The sequence below is a fragment of the Taeniopygia guttata genome, chromosome 1, assembly GCF_048771995.1.
Source record: "Taeniopygia guttata chromosome 1, bTaeGut7.mat, whole genome shotgun sequence".
Classification (NCBI taxonomy): Eukaryota; Metazoa; Chordata; class Aves; order Passeriformes; family Estrildidae; genus Taeniopygia; species Taeniopygia guttata.
The window spans coordinates 103,338,558-103,362,845 of record NC_133024.1 but is presented as its reverse complement, the minus strand read 5'-3'; the positions used below and the strand labels follow the sequence as shown (position 1 = coordinate 103,362,845).

Here is a 24,288-nt window from a genome sequence, read left to right as displayed (position 1 = left end):
TTTTTCTTCTTGTTCTAGAATTGGTTTTATGTTGCTTCTGCACCTGAAAATGAGAAATTTGCTGCTTCCTTTGAAGAGGTCTCTTCAACAAGAGCCACAGCTTGTCAAATCACAGACAGTGGGAATCCACAGGATACAACCTGCCTGAACCATGTCTATTAGAAAATGAGAGAGTTCCATTCAAATTTCCTTTCTTTTCCCTTGTTAGTCTAATTACAGCAGCTTTATTCCTGTCAGGTTAAAGGCTGTTTCTCATATATTCACAGGTCACCCATTTCAAAACACTAATTCATAGAAGAGGCAGAATCTTTGCAGATTTAAAGAACTGAAAGAAATTAAATCAAGCAAATATACAAATCTCTCTATGGAAATAGTGTTTATAATCTCATGTTTCTCTTTATTTTTAGATTTTGTATGAGCTCAGCACTTTATAAGGATGGCAAATGCCCTCAGTAATTACAAATTCTATCAACCTTGTTAAAGAAAAGAGAAGGATGAAGCTACATCTCTCCAAAATTCTAAAGAAATGAGTACACAGAATTGAGTTGTCACAGATGACAATCGTAAATCTACCCAAGCCTGAAGCAGATGGAACTACCTCATTCTTGAATGCAGCTTACCAGTTAATAAATATAGTTAGCTTTTATTCACCTTTTAGAGGAAATACATATTATTCTAAATAACAAATAATTTGCATAATGACTAATAAGGATGACAGATATTGCCACTGTAATCCAATATATAACCTGCAATTAAAATGAAAGGGATACTCCAAAAATTAAAAGCAATTTAAAAGAGATACTGATAATGTGACAAAAATATATTTCAGTCAGAAAACAATTGGTTGTTGAAGGTGTGAAGGTAATCATCTTCTCATGAATTTGCTTTTGGAGATGTGGATATTTGTATTATTTTAATTTAAGATGTGTCAGCTTTACTTTAGTATCACTCAGTGTGTAAATTAAAGCTTTTCTTTGCTTACAAAGGACCCATAAGCTGTGGTTCCAACATACAAGGACTGTGGCCAAGGGCATCTTCACAGTCTGGAAACTCCCACTTCCCACAGAGTTCCCATGCAATAGGAGATTTTAACTCCTCACATGGCAAAATTCTGTAAGAGGGTTCCTCTGCATTATGAATTTAATGGGAGCTGGGAGCACGAGCAGTCTCTTTTGGGAAGGACAGAGCGGGATCACATCTAGCCAATCTAGACCACTCTATGCAAGTAAATGTAAAAAATGCAAGTAAGTCATTGACAAAAGTCACCTTACTCATCAGAATGCCTCTGAAAGTGGCCCAGTGTAATTCCTTCCAATCTCACAAGAGAACTCTTATTTTTATTAGTCTTATATTAGAAAGTATATATATATATACTTATATATATAATATGTATTATATATATTATATTATAAGTATAGTCTTATATTATTATTTATTCATTTTATATCAATCTTATATCAGATATTTGGGCTGACTTACTATTTCTGCTCTGAGGACTGTCTCCAGCTCAGCACATTTCTCATTGAGTAGTTTTATTCTGGTATTACACACCAGGTTCTGAGATTAGGATATAGATTTTAAGGACCATAAATGGTAAAAGCTTAATGATCTCACATCTATTTGTATTTAGAGCTGTGGAATCACATGATAATTCTGATGGAGGAATTAATTGTAGTGGGTCACATTTTCCTTTTGATATAGAAAACTAAGCATAATAACTGGAGTACTTCACATTTTTAGTATTTTTCTCAAGTGATACATGCACATCCTTCTAGAATAAAAATATTTGGGCAGTACTCAATGATTTGGGGGCATGTATTTAAACTTTAGCTTTTACACCAACTGGTTATAAGAAATTATACAAAATTAATATTTTTAATGTGTTGTAGAAATGAAGGATTAATGCAATGATGGAACTTAAAGCGTGAGTACCCTTAAGGATAAAATACATCCATTGTGAGAAGAACTGCAAGTTTCAGTAGTTCCTTTTCTCTTGGTGCTAGCAATGAAATAGCTAAATGGATAAGTACTACGAATTTGTGCTCTGATGGGTACAAATACTAAGCAGAAAATACAATATAAGCCTTACTGATTTGAAAATCTAAACCACCACACTATTGTGACAACTCTGATAAATGTAATTAGAAGAATGCTGATGTTATCTGTTTCTAGCGAATCTTCAAACAACCAATTTTCTGCTATTAATTTCATGTCCAAATTTCATTTGCTTGTTTCTATTAATTTCAAAAATAAAATTCTGGATTTTTTTTTTTCTTGATAAGTTCAAATGGTTTAGGTAGTTCAACACTGTCACTATGCAATTAAAACTTGATCATTCATTGCCCCTGTTTTAGGGCACTCATTTTTCCTGCTCATTGCATAGAAACTATAAGTTGTTTTACTAGTAACTTTAAATACTTTTTTCTCACTCAGTTGAGAGGTGGTCTGCTAAAAATCTCTTCAGATGGAGAAGTGATATGTTATCATTCCTGCCATAGAAATGACAAACAGAAAAATAAGTGATTAATAGATGCATTTCTAATGGATTTATATAGTTGCAACCATAGGCGATATGGTTCATACATAAACACCTATTTTTTAAAGTGTCAGGTAAGGCACATCTAGATAGCTATGTCTCTTCTGTTAATATCTGAGCCTTTGTCCCTCAGATACACTGAGCTTCCTTCAGGACACAAAATTTCTTCTATTAGCAGTAAAGATTTTTATTGTGGAGATGGTTGTAGTGATAGAATGCATTAATTAGGAACATTGAGTGCACTGGTAGGTAGGATCAAAGAGAGGACAGTCTGTAAAGGAAGCAAGCAGATCTAAACTCTTTCAGGCTGAATCCACTACACCCAACCAGCTCTGTCCCCATGTCCCTTGGTGTCTGTCTCTGTGTCAGTGATGACAGATCAGGGGCAGCTGGGAAGATGTGGAACCAACCTTTCAAACCAGCCTGAAGGAGGAAGCTTTGCTGCATTATGGAGGCTGTTGGCTGGAGCGTTGGAAGGAAGCCCCATTCAAAGCCCTGGTTACAGGACAATCGGAGCAAGATCAAGAGAAAATAATTAATGTTGCTAATAAGAGAGTTCAGAACACTCTATGGAGTTCAAGTGCATTTCTATGCAACAGAAATAGAAAATGCTTATTGTAGAGAAGCATTTCCTGTGTCTCACAGGAAAGTAGGAGGGAGATCTGAGACCAGCTGGAAAAACATGCCAACAATCTCTAAATAATTGTTGTACGTCTGCTGTGTTACCTACAAGATCTTTGTAGGTAACAAAGATCTTGTTATCACATTTTGTTCATAAATCAGATGTTTTCTTTGGGACAGAGGATCCTGACCAAAGTCCCAGATATGATGTTTAGGCAAATAAAAAGCAATCGTATGAATGTCACACTTCACATTTGTTTCTTTTCTTAATTAAGACCTCTTAAATTAGCAGGTCTAAATAACATAAATTAACCCAAGGCTCAGAAACATTCAGCAGGGGCTCTGTCCAGCTTCCTTCTATTTATTATTTATGAATAGTGATTAATAGAAAACATCAATAGTAGAACAGAGGTGTAAGTTCTCAAGATAAGAGATTAATAATGTCCCAATGGAGACAGTAGGTTGACCCGGATTAAGTGCATATGTATATATGATTGCTATGTTATCGTCCTTGAGCAGGAGAATGGAAAACCATTGTGATTCAATCAATACATAATTAAATTGAGAGGAATATAAATGCAATCAATAGCACATGATGGAGAACAGGTCTTATAAAATAAAACTGATTTAATTTTTTAAATGAGATTACAAGTTGGACTGACAGAGGCAACTACAGATGTAATATACTTACATGTTACCAAAGCATGATTTACAGTTGTACAGACTTAAATAATTAGAACACAGTATTAACAATCCCTTGAAAAAAGGGGACCAACTGGAATTTTATGTAAGAAGCAATACACTGGATCTATCTAAGCAGCTTATTTAAGTGTTAACATTAATTTTGACATGATTTTAAATTCTGAATTACCAATGAAAAAGTAAATTTTAAAAATTCCCTCAGATCTAACTCATAGAGGAAGACGTAATAGCGATCTGCAAAGTGGACATTGCACAGCAACACTGACCTGTCAAGGATATATGGTATTCTGAAGTATAAACAGAACCATAATAAAGAAGAGAAATATGTCTTTAATTTAAAAACACAAAAAAAGATGGTACATAAATGAAGAATGAAATTCAGTTATGAGAATCATATTTAAAAAGTGATGGACAATAATAAGAAGAGAACCACAAGCTGAAGGGCTAGAAAAAAGTCTTATTTTAAGATAGATTTTAGAGACTCTACTAATTTAGCTGGAAGGACTTGTACATAATCAAGTCTTCTTCAACAGATTAATTTTTTTTCCAAAGGATTTGTTGATCTAGCAAAGAAAACTATATAAAAATTACTGGCTGAAAGGCATATTCAAATTAGGGAAATCTTCTTTAATTGAGACTGACATTAGCCATCAGAACTAACTGGAATTAAGAGAAAATTCTCTGACTTGCAAGTCAAGACTATTTGTCTTTATGGAAGATGACATTGTAGATCCCCATTAGAGTAAAGATACAGATTATAACTATGTAGACCTCAAGACAATAACTTTACAAATCAGTCTTATGCAGAATGTTGCCAGCAGAACTCACAGAAATTCATATTTTATATGAAATCTGAACATGTAGAGTTACAGGCTTTGCACTTTGAGGATGCTGGATTTCATATAGGAATAATAAAATCATTCTACAGTCTGAATTATATATGATATCAGATTAGAATAACTTGAAATTCAATTCTGGTACATAAGATAAGCAAACACTTTAAAATTTAGGTAGGGATATAAGATATTTCACTACTTTTCATTTGTGGATATTTCCCACACCAGTCTTTTTCTGAGAAAAACTTGCTTATCTAATCAGATAGCTAAATAAAAATTTGTTTATTTTACTGGCATTTTGAGAAATTCAGTGAGTTTCAATTCTGATATTACGACCTCACAGAGATTTTACACTTATCAGTATCGTTCAAAGAAAGGGCCAAAACTGCTGCCACCATGGAAATTGAATTGTTCCCATTTCTGGAGTGTGAAAAATACACTGGCAAGGCACAGTGCAAAACATTTACTCAGCTTTTGCAGAGGGATCAAACAAATAGGCCCACTCACCACAGCAAGAAATTCACAGTCTTCATGAGTAATATGTTGTTTAGAGATTAAATCTTATGATAACTATAGTTCTCTCTTGCAATATATGGGTTAAATATATGGGTAAAAACTAAATTCTTGTATTCACATAACTACCCTTTTTGCTTAGTATTGCTGTTGTATTTCTTGTAGAGTTTGTCCATGTGAGTATGACACAGTAACTTAAATCTTCTAATTAATAACTTTGAGAAGGCAAAAATTAATCTCTTTAAATTATTAGAAAACCTATGAAACTTTAATTGGACTACTTTTTCAAGTCTGCAGTGCAAACTTTATCTTTAAATAATAATCTCATGGCTGTTCCAAGAACTTTACTTAACCTATACCTAAATGAAAAGACAGTCTTGTACAAAGAAAATTATATAATTCTGCAAAACTGACACTTTTATATAATAACCTGTGACTTTTTTATAGCTTTTTTATTTCTTCAGTGTAAGATGAGAAGTACAAATAATTATTAACCCAAGAACTAAAATGCAAATAAGTGTAATATTACTAAATTGCATATTTGCCTTGTATCCTCTAATGCTAGGGATTATTTGGAGTGAATAGTCTTTCTGAATACTTCATTACATATACTTGATTTGGCTTTTGCATGCATTTATAATACCTGAATGTCATATCCAGCTAAATTGGCAAGCAAACAAATGCCTGTAAGTGTAATTTAAACTGGACTCTATTTTTTCAAGTGGTGAAACATTTATTCATTGTACCAAGTCAAATTAATTTTTTTTATTTCCTATTAGTGGTCACATAACTGAATCTCTCCTTGCCCATATTCTCAATCACAAAACATAATGGAAGTTTGGCCAGGTGGTAATAGGTAGAGAGACTTCAATAAGATCTGGTAAATGAGATAGCTGATGAGGTTTCATGCAAGGGATGTTTCACTGAAACTGATTAACAGATGATTAGCAAGCTCAAATTAAGAGGCAAAGAGAACAAACAGTATGAAACCAAGCAGGTGGTAAGGACAAAGTACTAAGGAAGGAGCTAGAAATGTAATAAAGCTTAATGCTGAAACATTTCCTCTCTACTTAGAGATGGATGGTACAAATCCTTTCTTAAGTACTTCAGGGGAAGTCAACATGAAAACCAATTAGTAGAAACATCAACACTTCAGGCTACAAAAGCAGACCACCTACACCACTAAAGACCTTTGGCCACAGAAATCCCGTACACAGAGTAAAATGAGAACTAAAATTACATCAATATGTGCTAATATGAATAACACTGTCAAACCATTTTGCCTTTACATGGAGGAGAAAAGGAAGGCCAAGCAAAAAGACTAAAAACATCAAGTCATATAGCACACATTTTCTTCAAAAATCTTAGATTTTATTGTTTTTTATGGTTATATCTAAAACAATTTTTTACAACATCTTGTAAAGAATATCAGCATAAAAATACAAAAATTGCATGCTTTGCATGACTGTTTGCATATTGGTTTGTTAAATTTATCTAATTAGGTCATCAGATTAGAGCATGGCTACAGAAATAAAAATATGCCAGTTATAAGGCTTTGAATTATGACTTCTCAGAAATTGCAACTTCTTGGAGAAAACTACCAGAAGTGCCAAAAGGAACCACAGGATTAAAAATGTGTTTGCATAAGTGGGGGTTCATGATTATGAGAAATTAAAATCACTACAAAAATCTATATATCAGTAGTAAAAACTGGAACCAAAACTTGAGATCAGTTTTCCTAAGTGACAATAAAGTTGAATATCGTAAGTTGCTTTGAAAATCATGTGGAATTCTACATTATTTGTTTGGGAACTTTTTTTTTCTATTTCTTTATTTCTACTATTATATTAGAAATAAAACAAATAATAATTATTATTCTATATTACTAATTCTATTATCTCTTGCTTTAGCATTTTCCAGAATGAAAAACATACAGTGAAAGTGAATCATAAGTATTTGTATGATTAAGAGTCCAGCTGTCCTTGCTCATTGTCTGACTTATTTTGCAACTTTGCTTGTTCTCGGTGATCAGGATCTTAATCTGCTGCTGTGACTTTCTGGCTTGTTCTCAGTATGGACTTACTTGTCAATCACTGAACTCTTGACTGGCACTGGTCGCCATCCCTGGACTTTATCTTGCTCAGGTCCTGGAAGATGGAAGTCCTTGCTGCTGTGCCTGTGAGGTTGTCACTCTCTGCTCCTGGGTCCCCTTCCTGTGCAGAGCTGCCCAGGGCAGGAAGGCTTTTACTGACCTTGTCAATGTCCAGCTGCATTTAGGATCAAACTTGTGTGAAGTGTCTAAGAGACTTCAAATACTAAATTTTAGGAAATTCTACAGAACTGAAGAAACAGTGAACATAAGATTTAATATGCAATATGTTTTAATATTAGCAAATCAAATAGCAAAGCACAGAAAAGTCAGATATTCATTATTTTGCAGGGGTTTTACATACCCAGGATCAAGGAAATTTTTGCCATATATAGATTTTTACATTGATTAGTAAATAGAACAGGGTTGTAAACAGAACATTCTCTTTAATATAAATTTTTAAAGTATTGCTACTTCATAATTTGAAGTATTTCAAAATATTTATTTTGAAGGTGTGAATTTCAGACATTTCTGAGAAGTCATTCTGGTGCAATCTCCTTCAACTGCTCTCTCAGAACAGCTCACTGTACCTTTTTTTTTTTTTTTTTCTGCAGTGTATAACCAATTTTTTTTAAGCAAAAATGCAAAGGACACCTTTACCTGTATAGGAAAGCTCGATATTGGAGATCGAGTGAGGACTGATGTTGCTCCAGCCATGACCTTTGCAGTTCTTGACGGTGAATTCTAATTAATGCATGGCTGCTGACTCACCTGAAACTTCAACAGTACAGCAAGAAAAATATTTGTTTTGATTACTGAAACCACGGCCTGAGACAAAGCTACTTGAGTTGTATTAATGCATAAAGCTCTTCCTCCAACTTCTAGCACAGTGAGATAAAGAGTCTGGTACAGATCATTTGGACACATGTTCTATGCAGATTCTGAGACCTGGTTTGATTCTGTTCAAATAAATGTATATGAGAATAATTCAGATAGCCAGTGCTAGAGCAATTTTGTTTGTCAAGTAGTATTTTACTGGATCAATAACCCAAACATACAAATATGTAAGTACAGAAGTTCACTTATACATGAAATTTAATTAAATATATAGATGCTTATAAACTCCTCTCCAGTCAGCTTCTAATCTGCAAGTAGCCTTACTTCAGCAAATTAACCTGCATTGCTGTTTCTTCATCAAAACAATAATGAAAGACTTAGCAGTGTATGTCTTCAATTAAACTTAAATACAGTCCTGTACCTAATTTTCAGAACAAATCTGCTGCATCAGTATTCCAAACCACTGTAAATAATACAAGAATAAAATAATACCTGTCTCTGCTGTCAAGATTGTTACCACCTTTTTATTTTTTAATGACTTTTAGTAATAGTATCAAATTTCTGACTGAAACCAAAATCCCCAAATTAGACAAAGCAGGGAATTATTAAGTGGCAGCACTGAGGCACTTCTTTTTAAAGTGATAGCAAGGCTTGCATTTCACCAAGAAGTAACTTTGCATCCTCTAATAAATTTAACTATGTGCAAGTTTTTTTCACATGGTGTTCTTATATGTCTTTGATGGGATCCTACTCCATGTGTATGGATGCAAAAGAGGAAAGAGAATAGAGAGAGCTGAGCATGGTCAAAACCTGTTATTCAGGAAACTGAATGCTAAAGTTTCAGCTTGATGATGAATTTACAAAGAGAAATTATAAAGAAACTGCATTATGAGTTCAAATGTAAAGAGGTTGCCATACATTATTTGGGATTTAAAATTGTTCTTGGTGATTATCATTATTAATTATGGAAGTATGTATTAAAGTAATGACCGTATGTAATATATTCATGCTCAATTTGCAATTAATTTGTTTGCCTGTAGCCAGCTGCCACAATAAAATAGAAGGGATAACATTATTAGTGGTTAGGAGAAAGCAGAATGTTGCTAGGTAATATAAATAAAAGATCAGTTAAAATTATTCCCTGCTCAAATCAAAACTAGAGACACAACTCGAAAAAGTTTGAACTGTGACCTGTTGAATGAGAGGCAGTCACTATCTCCTGCAAATGGAGAGATAATTTTAAGGGGTAAATAGTCCCTATTTCATCTCCAGCTACAAATGCTTCCACCAGGAAGATATTTCAAAATACACAATCTTGCCCTCTGTCCTTATAATGAGTAGGAGAAGAGAATTTCTTAGATTAGCAGAAGATGAAAAAAATATCTACTTATATGAGTAGAGATCACCACTTTTTTTTAGCTGAGAGAAAACACAAAACTGGTCTAATACACTGTAATATAATAACTATAATAACACAGTCATAAAATCTCACAAAATTTATTTACAAACTACATAGCAGAAAGCAAGCTAAATAAAAAGATATGTATCTAGAATCCAAAAGAAGAGAGAAAGAGTAAGAATGATTAATAAAAATTAATTTATATATATTTTTTTTGGATATTCTTTTATGTACATATACGAATATGCATATCTATACTTGTGTATATCTATATCAATATCTATATATATGTATATATATATGTATATCTGTACTTGTAACTATAAACATATACTTGCTATATTCATGCTCAATATCCATAAATATTCATACTACTATCATAGTCTAATTTTTCCAGTGAATGCCAGCAAGGGACAAAAAGTGCCCAGGCCACTCCCAGCCTCACGTATCAAGAAGACCTGGCACATGTGCAATCCTTCCCATGGTTTTGATTTTCCTCTCTGTATTTATGATCTCTGATTTGATCTCTCTCCCAAGACAGGGAAGTCAAGCACACCTGAGAGAGGGTTTCCAGGTCCCTATGTTATAGCCTATGTTATCTCTGCACAGAAATTCTACTTCTCAAAACAAAGGATAAAGAGCAGTAGGCAAAGTAGATGGTTTCCCATAGTGTTATTCTCCCAGCCTTGGCATTCCCAGCTGCAAGGTCACTTGAGCAAACCTATCATTCTCCTCACAAAAACTTTCACTTTTAACCCCTTCCTCCCAACACACTGTATCTTTCTGCTGGTTTCTTTGGGGTTTTTTGTTTTAGTTTGTGCTTTTATTGGTTTGTTGGGTTTTTTTTTTTTTTTTTTTGTTGTTTGTTGTTTGTCTCTTCTTGCTTTCTGCCACTTACTTTTATTCAACATTGATTTTTTCAGTTTTTGTCATCCAGAGGTGGACATGAAGTTAGCTACCAAGAGGACACACTGCACTCGAGAAGTCTGTTCTACCCTGGGTACCAGGGAAACTTTCTGCAAGACAATAATAGACAAATACATTCTTTTGTGATGCTGACTATGATGCTTCTAGCAGCTCCTCAGCCTATTGCTGGTTGCCATTGCCCCCCTTCAATTTGCTGCCTTCACTACTTCTAGAAATGAATATAGAATATGTTCCTATGAATATAGTTTTATAACGTATTTCCATTCAAAGAATCCAGATTAGCTTTAGATATTTTAATAAGTACTCTTTGCTAAAATGTCTCTTTTTATCTGAAATCAGGTTTAGGAGTGTTCAAATCACTGCAAACAAACCTGAGAGCAAAGTTATTTCCTTACAGGGTACAAATGGAAAGGTAAAAGATATGTCTGTAAGCTTGTCTTAGAGGAGAGGTGCCTCCTCCATACGCTCCTTCTGTTCTGGCACATCTATTGTAATTTCTCCCAGGCTCCTCTCACAATTCTATTTGATATTGACTCCCCCTGCTCCCAGATTTACTTTTTTAAATTAAGCTGTTTTCACTTTTCTCCCACAGTAGTATTTCTTTTTTTCCTGCTGTGTCTGCTGTGCTTCCAATCTGTAACTTCCATCTCACTGGCATCCCATTTATGACATATCTTGTTACTGTTCTACTCTTTATCATGAATCATGGTGACACTCAAAGGCTTTGACACTTGCAGTGCATCCTGCTCTATAACAAGGCCATGCTTTAATGCCAAATTCTGTTTTCATTGTGTCCCAGTGTTTATGGCTGTGAATGGAAACAGTAAGTTGCATTGAAACTACACAGTCCCTTGCAAGAGATTAATTTCTCACATAGATATTAAACATCTAAGATCTGTATTGGAGATTTATTTCTAAAGTTCATCTGTGTATGTATGTTTTCCCACTAAGCTAAAATTAACATAATCTGCTCTTCAGGATAAATTAAGTTTGCAGATCAGATTAAAATACTTTTAGCCTCATTCAGAAGTGTGTATTGCACGTGATAAGATAAAATCCATTAATGCTAATTTGGATTCCATTAGATCTGCTTGTGACAATTCTAATGAAACCCTAGCAATTATAACTTACATCTAAAGAATTTGGAACACAGGGTAATTTCCCAGACAAAAGTGGAAGGAATTATTTTCTGGGATATGCTTGCCACACAGAAACAATGCAAAAAAGTGTGAATGTAAAACTGTCTTAATCTTCCAAAAGCATTCACTTGCAAGTCTGCAAAAATGCAATTTAGAAAACAGTATTAATTTCTGTATATAAATGCAAAAAGAGACAGTGATGTATAAACATAAAGGTTTACATATATCTATACACAGACTATAAAAGCAACAATTAACATCTTTAAATCCATATGTAAAATGTAGCATATAATGAATAATGAATATAATGTGGACACAGAGGCAAATAAAGAGGAAGATGTAAAAGAATGTTAGCTTAACATAAATATAAACACATAAATATGACCACACATGGATCTCTAACATGAGGATGAAGAAATTAGCATGATGATCATCAAGTTCCTACTAGTGGAGGACTCCAAGTGACAACAACCCCCTGAAATACCCTGCCACCACCACAAGAGTGAAACCACCAAAATTACAGCCTAAATAACCAGGAGAAGGGTAAGCACTACACCAAGCAATAGAAACTAAGTGCTTATATAGCAATTTTAACTGTATCATTGAGACTTTTTTATAGAGAAGGTTCTTTCTTTTTACATAAGAAATATGTCTGGACTATTAATGATTCTGGGATTAGATTCTTAAAGTATCAGTTTTATCAACAAAAAAATTATTTCCTTCATATATAAAGTTTCTTTCCATTTTGCCAAGAAAAAAGATCATGAATTCAACACAGAAATATACAGAGACATATATTCAGCAAATATTCTAGGCTCTTTATTAATCTCTAGACAATCTCAAGGTATAACTGTGTTTAACTCATCCCTACCACTGTAAGATCTGCTGATCTTTTCTTTCCTTGCTGCAGTTTCATTTTACATACTTTCCTTCAATCCTTCCCCTGCAATATTGTAAAGCTGTCCATGAAAATAAGCATTTATATTTGCAATACACAAGCCTTGGAACATGTAGACTCTGAACCTGGAACTGTCATTTCCACAGAGGTCACAGGCATCACTTTACTGTCATTAAATACACAAATGAAGGATGGCAGTAGGTATCCAAATCAGTTTGTGGTTTCAATTTGAAATTCTTCCCTGAGGCTGAGATGTATGAGTAGGCTCTCTGTCCCTGGAGCATGGCTATTTACAATTTCACTGTCAGCAGTCTGAATTTACAGTCACAATGGTAAAAATTATTGGAATTATAAAGTATGCAAAGAATGTGACTCAGGATGATGTAAGCAGATATACACTTTAAGATCTTGCACTGTGTCACTATACCTACTGTGATCATTTGTATGCACACTGAGCATATAAAAACTAGGAAGTGAGGAATGGTGTCAGTAAAAGGCTGAGTTTATGCTTAAATAGGTTATTCTGTCATCTACCATTATCCCTGCTAATTGAGGACTGCTCCTGTTACATATTTTTTTTTACTTTTACTCATTTATATTTCCCTTTTTTAATAGTAATTTCCATTACTTTTTCTATTTTTCAGTAAGTTGCAGGTACTTCTGTTTTGTGGTGATAAGCATGCTTTTGAGAAATGCTCACCTCTTTTCTCTATTCCATTATACCAGGCTTTCAAAAGCTTTATTGTGTTGTTGGATCATGGATTTTCAGGTCATCCAGAGCAGCCAAATTACCTCTTCAATATATTTTTTATGTAGATCCTACATGTGCCTTCAGCATCATCAGCCTGTACAAAGCATTTGGAATCTCTAGGAGGTGAGCAATGTGCCTGTGCAACAGGCGGGGACAGTACTTATAGAGAAATCTCATATGAGATCTCTGAGAATTCCTTTAGCAATGTGATGGTTACTCCTGACAAAACAGTGACAGAACAATAATGCCAGATGGGACATGATTCCTCTGCAACTCATTCACTGTAAATGCAGCTTTGTGACTCATCTAACTGTACAGAACTACTGTGCATGCCAGGCAGTCGGCAATCAGCTCTATACCTGTAAGGGGAGCTTTGTCTGCAGTAAGAATAAGAAAAGAAAGAGCTGTGCAGCAGTTTCTCGGTGTGTGCCTCTGCAGCATGTGCTTCTGCAGCAGAGCTGATGACAATCACCAGCTCAGTACTGCAGGGAAATCCACAGCAGATTTAAAACGTGTTAATGATTATGCAGAATGCCTTGCCATGACTTCCATCCTCCATGTAAGTGATTATAATGGAAGGCACATTTTTAGTCAATGCTTCTTCAAGGGTCTTCTACTGCTCATTCAGGCTGGGTCAGGCAAGAGCTTGGGCAGTGCAGCTCCTGCCTTTTGGCCCTGGGGCTCTTCTGGGGGATAGTCATGCAAGAGGGATTGGGTATTCATCTATTTAATAACTTCTAATCCCCCTGGGGGAACAAAGTGTAGGAGGAAAGGGATCAGCTAATTATAGTTAATTGTATTAGCTGGGAAAGTCTGATTAACATAATTAAGATAGCCTTTTGACTAGTAGCTATACAGCAGGAAAGCGTGCTCGAATATTGCAAGTGATAAACTAATTAAAAGAAGCATGAGCTAGACAACCTAACTAAAATCTTAAAAGGATGATTTTTTGACACATGTATGCTAGGGAAAGCACTCAAGACTGTGGCAAGCATGCAAGGACTGTGAGGCAGGTTTTACAGAGAGATGAAAGATTGCAGGTTAATACACTGGAAAGTTTGCAGTGTATGAATAACAGGAAAGAGGTAAGTATGTGTGAGTTGCCTGGAAACAGCCTGTGGGCCAGGAAACAGGTACTGGTGCAGGGTGAATACAGTGGTTGTGTTTGGTATTCCTGTTTTTAGAAGGTGGATCTAAGCCTTCCCCCCCATGGCCCTTCTCCCCCAGGCATGAATGTAAGAGTATGTTATGAAAGCCAAATACATTGTATGGTATAATTTATCTCTTTTGCAAGATGTGCTGCTTCTCATTCTCCATGTGTTTCCTGGGGTTTTCCATGATAGTAACACAGTGTAATTTTAAATTTGGGAAGCCTGATAAGGTGCATGCATAGAGATGAAGAATCACAGCTTTTCAGTATTTTCAAAGCAGTACTCAGATCCTAATTTCATGACAGTCCAAAACTTAGGAGCTGTGTAAGGGGATTTGGAAAAAAAATGGTAAACTTTTAGTCAATAATTTTTTTACATTTCTGCATTTTCCCCAAAAAATGGAGGCTCTCCACATTCAGAAATAATAAGATGCCAAACTATTTGAGAAAGGTGAGTTTCAATTTCTCCCACAGCTACTAAGTTCCCTGAGTTGAGCTTCAAGTGACTATGTTTTTCTTCCATAAATGTCTTATTCTGATATATTTTAAATGAACTTTTGTCATAGCTATAATACAAAGCAATCTAGATTTTTCATACAAGAAAATTCTTTTTTTTTAAGAGGTAAGTCACATTGCATACTATAAAAAATTCATTGTGATCTTTATTTTCTTTTGATTTCTGCAAATTAGGAGCTTTGTCATATAAAAATTACTTTAATTTCTCATTACCTAATTGTTTTGTTATATTTCTGGTTTTCTTTCCTAAAAAAAAAATTCTTAATGTAGTTAGAATCTTTATACCCCTCTGGTGGCTGGAAGACAGTGCAAGAGAGATGTCTGTTTAAACTTCTAACAAATTTTAATTCCTGGGTTGGGCTGTTAGGGTTTTCCAAGATCCAACAAAATAGTTCAGCCGTGCTTTACCACTCTATGGTCTTGCAGTACCACTGAAGAAAAACAGAAAGTATAGTTTTACAAAGTGGAAAACATCCTTACTATGGCTAAAAAAGTTATGGATAATGATAATTAGAAACCCTCAAGCAGTCTAACCCATGAATTTATTTAAGCCTGTTCCTGAACCATTATTAGAGAGGGTGCAAGCACTGGAGTACATTGATATTTCTTAGTGTTTCCATTCTAGACAGAGGATATTGCATGACTGCTGGAAAAGGACAGTGATTACGGCCAAAATATAAATCATTTGCGTGGACTCAGAGCTTTGACCTGTTGGTAGATTAAATCTATACTTGTATTTTCATTACCAAACCCAGGAGTTTCTTGCTGCTCTAAATCCAGCATAGTTATATCTATTCAAAATAAAAAGTCAAATGGAAAACCTGGTGAGCTCTGTATAAATACAGTACCATAGAGAACATGCCCTGTGCTCTCTGGGGCCACCACCTCATTCAAACAAGTGCCTTGCACAGCCTCAGAGTGCAAATCTGCAACAATACTCATGGAGAATAACTTCAGGTGGAATTTATGGCACTCAGATAGGCTGAGCCAGCAGCATAGCAATATATTAGGTTTACACAGGAATTCTTAAGCTCGATGAAACTAAAATGTATATGGCTTTCAACCCACTTTTCATCCAGGTTTTCTGAACAATTCACACACACACACACACATATATATATATATATATATATATATATATATATACACACAGATATATTTATATTTTTATATTGTCTGGTATGGCTTCGCTGGCCTCATGTTAGGCTGCTCCCTGGGGTCTCTCTTGATGAGGGAAGCCCTCCTGGAGCATTTCTGTGTCAGGAAAAAGAGATATATTGGACCTTTTCAGTCTTCTGCTTCTGTTTATTGTTACCTTATCAAAACTTCAGCACACTGTCTGCGCCAGACTCTGCATGCAGGAAAAAAGGCACAAAAATGGCCACAGATGTACAGTTTCAAGGTATTTTAAGGCTGAACTAAAACGAAACCAAATTAAGAAATGACACCCAGATCATTCTCCCTTTTAACCCAATAATTGATTCCTCAAGGCCTGCAATGCAGACTTTTCTGTCCAATTGCAAGATACCACCCAAACCCATGAAGAAGAAGAAGGAAGAAGGAACTCGAGACAACACCCTAAACCCTCCATATTGTTTCATATCCATTACTATATTCTAAAAACCTAAGCTCTACGTTTTCCACCCAGTGATATTACACACTTCTAAGCAGCTACACACCCATATTCCCCGTGCTAGCAATCAATTTTGGAAGTCTTCTCCACAGCCTCAGGTCAAATGCAGTGTTCTCTTGTGGGTCCGTGCCTTTCAGCATAGAAAGCTTAAAATTCTCAACATCCGGGATTACAACAGTTTTGGATTTTGTTCTTTCAGTGAGAATCCTGCTAAATTTTCCACCCTGTTTCTTAAAGCAGGGTACTGTAATGAGTGCTCATTTGTGGGTTAAGTTCACATGGATGGTCAATATATAAAGCCCAACCCATATCAAGAACAAACAAACAAACAAAAAACTCCAACAAAATAAAAAATCAAAGCCCAAAATGAAACTTAGTATTTTTTGTGATCTCAGAAATTGTTACAAAAATTAAAGCTAGAATTCTAATGACAGAGATTTTAGTAGTCAATTGAAAATATAAAAAATATTATTTTTATGTTGAAAAAGCTAAGAAGTATATTATATTCATGTGAATATTAAGAATACACAGTTTTTTAGAAACTTAGAAATTTTAAGTGCTTTCAGAAAAAAAATATACTACAAAACAATGACAAAATACTCAAAGGTTTTTTAAAAAAATCTTTTGTTGGGTTTTTGAGGTTTTTTTGTTGTTGTTTTTTGAAAAAGTCCCTCTGCTACTTTATTGCAAAGTAAGGTTTAGGAGAATCAGCAGGTTTTGGTGTATCAGCTTTAACATACACCAGACTGTTTATGTCTATGTTAAGCATCTTCAATTAGTGTTAGAAAACAAGCAAGAGTGAATATTTATAATTTTTTGCAAGTATAATGAATAATAGCCATTAATATAAAAGAGTACTTGCCAAACAAAAGATTGAAGTTGAAATACATAACTTAATGATTTAGCTGTCATTTCAATTTTTTAAACATATTAATAAAAATGTGTATTCTTTGTTCCAGATATACGCACATCCAATAAAGCAATAGTAATCAGACTTGGCAGCCAACAAGCTGGCTTTTTCTAAAGCCTGAACTCTTCTTGACATAGCTACCAATTGTACCAAACTTCTTTTAAGAGTTTGTGTTTTCCCTCAGGAAAAGCCTATGGGAAGAAGCAGACCTAGAGGGGTCACCTAAAGTCAAGAGAACCGGTCTTCTGTAAACTGAATAACTCTAAAGAATTTTGCTTTAGCTCCTTACAATCAGCATATTTTTCCTCTCACCCTGTCAGGGATTAAGAAGGGAAGGAGAAAGTAAAAGCAAAAACAGTCAGTTTGCATTCTTGCAGATTATTGACAACACTTATTCTAAGCCAAATGACGATTTTCCTCTTCAACCAGGTATTTCAGACTTTGAGTTGAACATCTTCCCAGTCTGTTGGAATTGTCTGAGTGACTTTGCAAAGCTGGACATGCAGAAAGACATAAAGGGTGTTTGGTAAGCAGGTAAGGCTGGTTGTTTACCACTTACTACTTTTTATTGGAGTTGTAACACACAAAAAATTCTTTCTCTCTTGTGCAAATGAATAATGATGTGTGGAGTCTTAGCAGTAAAGTACATTTTTTAAAGTAACTGAGTTGGAAGTAGAAAGGTAGAGCAGCTACTTCCCATGAACAAACAACTTCTTCACATGGATTGACTATTGAAACTAACTAGCATGGAAAGCAGAATAAACAGTTAATAATTTCCTAGTTGTAGTGTCCCACTTTGTTGAATTAATTGGTTTGGACTGTTAAAGAGTAGTTTCATGTCTGAGTTTCAGTGGTAGTTTATGGATATTCAGACCAAAGCAGAAGTGTCTCTAGGTGACTAGATCCTTCTGAGTATGGTCTTCCTGCCAGAACTTTAAACCCTCCTTTCATAAATCAGAAAATTATCATGAAATAACTTCTGACTGCTAAGAAAGCACCTGAGAGAACCTTTCACACTAACAGTGCCTTATATAAGCACAAGCAATTGAAGTAGTTCCCTGTTTAAACTGTTTTATTTTTTCAATTAAGAAAAAAAATATTAAAATGTAATGTATATTATGTATAACAGTGAAGTTTATGGGTTTCTTATAATAACTACCCTGATAGAAAAACAAATTTGAGAAATGTAATCATGAATTCTGCTTAAAGTCCTTTAGAAATACTGTTCTTAACTGAAAAAAAAAATTAAAAGTGCTCAGTGGGTTTTTTGTGAAATCGGAAGAAATTTCCCCTTGATTTAATAAGAAACCCAGTCATGTAAATAGAAATTGGAAAAGTCTTACAATGTGAATTCTCTCAAGCCAGATATAATACCTTAACCCATCTGAGAAAGGAATGACAAACAGATGTTGAATGAGAAAATGTAGATGAGGAAGATATTTTTGCCAGATACAATGCAGCAGAGCACAGATTGTAGCTGAAAATAGCATGGTTATGGAACAAAAACCCAATATAATTTTAATAAAAGTCATAGAACCATAAAAAAGATAGGGCTAGAAGAGACCTTAGGGATCATTTTTTCCAATCCCTCTGCCATGGGCAGGGTCTACCTTAAACAGATCAGGCTGTAATCCCATGTCAAAGAATAATAGAAATACTAAGCTTTTTAGAAAAATGCAAATTATTGATGGAGTCTTGTAGACTTGAAAAATAAGAACGGAGTAACTGCATGGATTTTGATGAGAAAAAAATCGTCAATAGACAAGAGTAAAGACAAGGAAAGTAAAAAAAATATATACCTAAAAACATTATGTGCAAACCACAGTAAATCTTGTGAGTTTATCTGTTTATAATAAGGTAGATATATAGAGATATAACCAAAGGAAGGATAGGCTGTAAGACACATATGTAAAAATAAGTATCTGGTGTTTGATATTATAGAAAATAATATAAGGAGAAAGGCAGAAAAGTTACAGAGTTGGAAACATGTGAACTGCGAGAGAATTTTGAAGATTTTGAAAGTAAGATTGTAACTTTGAGGCTGGAGAGAGAGGTTCTGCAATGACAATTGAGAGTTCAGTCCTTTCCCCTAAAAATAAATTAAAAAAAGGAAAACACCAACCCACAAAATCAGCCCTCCTAATGGAAGTTTCAAATTCCTTTCCAGATTCAAGTAACAAATCCCTTTAGGTACTTTGCAACCATAAATACATATATATATTTTGGTGAAAACTTTTTTTTTTATTTCTGTAATACTAACCCCTAACAACAGCTATTAAAACTTCTAGATGCAAACTTTTGCATCTGCCACTGACATAAATGAAGTAATTTGAAATTATTTAGTCCTATCACTCTTTGCATGATTCTTTCATTAATCTGACTGTGAACTGAGACAGTAAATTATGTCTCTCTTGAATTTAATTTGTTAATGCATTCTGTTCCAGATTTTAGGAATATTATAAAATTAATTTCTTCATCATGCTGCCTTTGTCAATCTTTAGATGCAAAAATCTCAAAATCTCTGCTTTTATCCCATGTCTTTGCTGTATCTCTAAAATTGACTTGGAGACAAGAGCATTTCTGGAAAGAGAGCATTTCTTATCTGTGTACACACACAAATGTCCACACAAATGTTTGTGCTTATAAATGGAAAAAAGTGTGTTTGAAAAAATATACAGTCTCTGGATTAAAGATAAGTTACTTTTAAAAACTTTTAAATATGTTACCTGTAAAATGACAAAGAGTGTTGATTTTGGAAATTGTTAACTGTGAAGAGTTGTATTTTGATATTTCTTGTGTTGCCAGAGAGAATTGTGAAGATTGATGTGCAGGTTTGCTCTTTGATGTGAACTGTCAGATAGGTTTGTGTAATTCTGCCTGACTGATGTGGGCAGGACAAGGAGGACTGGCTGGAAAGACACAAGGCATGAGATAGCATAAAAATACACATAAAACTACAGAGAATAAAAATTCTTGTCCCACACACCTTGACAAAAAGTGTCATGTTGTTGCAATAGATTTACTGCTATGACTTTTTAGTGGGCAGAGAAGATTTTTCTGTGCTATTTGCCACCTCAATACAGCAGTTTAGTCATTTAGGCTGTGTCTCCTTCCAGCTGGAAGGACAACCCTACTCATCTTTGCACAGGATGTGATTAGCATGTTCTGCACCAGTGAACTCTGGATTTCCATGGAACACTGAGTTTGGGTCAGCTGGGAATCACTGCAGAACTATCTTTCACAGCAGATGCCAAACAGCCAAAGGGATGCACCGCTAGCAGGACTGAGGCAAGCAGTCCCCATCTCCTGTGAAGACCCTTGATTGCTCAGAAACAGATGATTTCCAGCTAGACCAGATGAATTTTTGCTTTGGCAAATCAAGATGTTTCAGTGCAAATGACAACTTTTAACTGAGACATAACCAGAGCCATCCTTGTGCACTTTTATGGCAAAGGAAAACAAATAAACAGAAAGAATGGCTTCTACCATTTGCCTTAATTTCTGTGGAACTTCAATTTTTATTTGAAAGGACAGAGGATGAAAATTTCTTAATTACTATCTTGTGACTTTCCTGAAACTCTACTTTAGAGAAGTCTTTTCTATTTTGCTGCTGAAAGACTGCTCTTTCCTCCTCTACATTAGTTACACTGCAGTTAATTAGAGAAGAAGGGAGGAAATCTTGAGCTTTGGATTGGTGCGTAGCCCCACAGCCTTTCTGAGATAGCACCCAGTTCCTTCACTTTCCCAGAAAAAAAAATATATACACTTTCCCACAGTGACTGAAAGCTGTACAAAATAAACTACAATGATAAGCAGTGATCAGGGGCGAAAGTTAGGAGAAACTCTCATGAGGATATGTAGTATCCAAGTTCTTCTGACAATACAAGCAACAGTCTCAGGCTACAGATAAAGACTCTGTAATTATCGTTGTTATGCTACACACCTAAGCTGGATGCAGAACTTGTTTCCTTTTTCATCTTTTTCTACGTTGCCTACCATCAGTTAGGAAAGCTTGTGTGTGCAAACGAGGAAAGGTTGCTACTCTTCGCACCAAATAATCTTAAAAAATTAAGAAAGAAAGGGAAGAAGCAGACCGAAAAGCTGCCAAATGTTGTTTTATCTGAGGCACACCCTGGTTCTCATGCTGGCACACCCTTGCAGCGAAGCACAGCCCCAGCATACTCCCTGCTCCCTGGTCCCCTCACCTCCCCCTGGTAAGAGGGGTCTTGGGGCTGCAGGAAGAGGGTTTAGGAATTCCAGGAAAGACAGCAGCCCTGCATTGTCCTTCAGCTGCAGAAACCACACTCAGGGAGCAGGATGCTTTATAAGGAAAACCCTGCAAACTAGGGATGTAGGGAAGAGGAAAACCATGGACATGTCAAAATCATTCACCACTAGATATCACTTTCTATAGATAGATTAACAGCAAAAGGAGGGTTAAGGAAAGTCTCCATCCTTGGCTGGATGCAGAGGGTAGCATAATGTCAGGGATGAGGAAAGGCATGAAGTACTTTATGCCTCCTTTGCTTCAGTCTTTAGTAACAAAACCAGTCGTACTCAGCATCCCTCAGAGCTGGAAGTTAGTGATGGGGAGCTGAGTGAATCATGCAGGAGGAATGGTTAGTGACCTGCTATGCCAAACAGACACCCACAAGACCATGGGCTGGCAAAAGAGCTTGTCAAGCTGCTTCCCATCATTCATTTACCAGTACTTCTGGTTAACTGAGGAAATCCCTGTTGACTGGAAATTAGCAAATGTAACACCCAGCTCCAAGAAGGATCAGAAGGACAGGAATTACAGGTCTGTCAGCCTGACCTCAGTACCAAGAAAGATGATGGAGCAGATTAAAACTGTACTGTCCAGCCTGACTACCAGACTTAACCACAGAAAATGTATCTCAGTAAACTGTTTATTGCTCATTTGAGTTATAGAGTTAAATTATTGATGTGCCTTATCCAGGAATGTCTATTACCAGCTTGTCCTAAGATGTGAAATTCTTGACTATGTTTGGTCACCAAGCACTTTTGCATCAGCTTCATAAAAGCTTTTGTGTTTGTTCCCTTCAGATTGCATAAACAAGTTACAGGCTTAATAGTCCTGTCACACTGAAGCAATTCATCACAAAGAATCCTACTGGCTTTGGATATGTATCTAATAATATAATTCCTGTAAAATCTTCCAAATCTCACTGAAGACTGCTCAGCCTGCTATAAATCTCTGGCATTTTACTTCTTGATCTGAAATTGCAACAATCTCCTTGCAGAGAGTTAAACTAAAAAAGAAAGTGGGAGCAAGCTTTGAAATTCCTACATTGCCATTGAGAAAGCTCAGTTTAAAATACAGGTGATACAGATATAAGCATATACTTTGCTCCGGTTCAAAATCTTCTGTATAGTAATTATTCTAATGGAGTAAGGATTTAATTGATGCCACTATAATTACTGTAATAGATTCCTTATCATATGCTTCCTTCAGGATTTTTAGAACCAGGTTCCTCAGTTGGTTATTAATAGCCCTGAAAAGGCTTTTACCTTTGTGTTTGGCCATGTGAATAATCTGCAGTCCTCCTACTTGAAATGCATCTAACTGTGCATTTGTCCAAATCGATGCCTTCCCTTACTTCCATTTTAAGATATCTGAACTAATTAAAATATACCTTATCTAACTACATTATTATAGCTGGGAAGTAATTTTATATCATCATTAAATGAGTTGCATCTAATTAAAAATTAACTTTCGTATTGTAATTAGTTTTTAGAATGAAAATAAAAGTGTTGATAGTCTTCAGTGCTTCTGAAATGTGGTATTCTTTTACATAGGCTTTAGCCATACATTTTCTCAAAAGAAACCCTAATAGGTAAATACATTCTGATAAGGAAAAACAAAGTTTGGGGATTTTCAAATACATATTTTTTCCCCCAGATGTACGCAAAACTCAGTGTCTTATTTAACCATTTTTTCTCATAGATAAATAAAGAAAATTTAGAAAACATTTATTCTAGATGTGTGAAGAGTCCTACTTTCAAAAGCACAGGAGGCACAACTTACTAAGGTAGGTAGTTTGCCATTATTAATAATTCATCTCATGTCAGATGTTCTGAAGTAGGTAAGGATATTTTGCTCCATCAAAAATTATAAGAAAGTGGTTAAAGAAAATAATCTGTAATATTAAAAAGAAAAACACACAAAACAACCAAAAACTAAATTAAAGTTTCACTTCCCTGCAAAGCAATACCAGCCAAGGATAGATAACAACAATAATTCCCCCTGAGTAACAATAATTCTCTCTGATTATGTAAAAGGACAAAATTACAAAATTGGTCTTTTTAAACCTTGTTATTTAAAACCAACAAAAATTCTTAACATAACATCTTGTCTGAAAAACAAGTCTTGGAGAAGGTTTTATTCTGGTTTGAGCCAGAGGACGATGCTGAATCAAAGAATGCTAAACATTGAAACTCTTACCTGTAATAAAGCAATTTATGTCAGCTTTGGTTGGTGGAAGGGAAACAGGAGGGGTAACAATCATTTTTCCAAAGGGGTAGACAAAATATTTAATGCGTCCTTTGGAGATTTACAGCAAATATTTCAAAAATATTGAATTTTGGGGGTTTTATGTTAAAATCTAGTTTGTTTTCTGACAGCAAATATTTTGGCTGCAAGACAGTGTTTTTACTGAAAAAACAAGGCAATCTAAGAATGACAAATTCATAGAGTATAAATTAATTTGCTTGTTCAAAAACTTAACAACTCTCATCTTTATCTAATTCTATGCCTTGGTGCTCTCTTGTATAACACAATTCCACAATTCTAGATTATTTATTTAAACA

At 35.0% G+C, this 24,288-nt stretch overlaps 1 long non-coding RNA gene across 1 annotated transcript in view; it reads right to left on the bottom strand.

The window, feature by feature from the left end:
* Window positions 1-5,651: 5,651 nt before the first annotated feature.
* LOC140680344 (uncharacterized) overlaps window positions 5,652-24,288 on the bottom strand; it is a 33,706-nt gene continuing 15,069 nt past the window's right edge. Inside the window, exons 3-4 of the long non-coding RNA XR_012051514.1 lie at window positions 7,958-8,074; window positions 5,652-7,540 (exon numbers count right to left, since the gene is read on the bottom strand). This is a non-coding gene — a long non-coding RNA (uncharacterized lncRNA). The remainder of the gene's footprint in view (window positions 7,541-7,957; window positions 8,075-24,288) is intronic.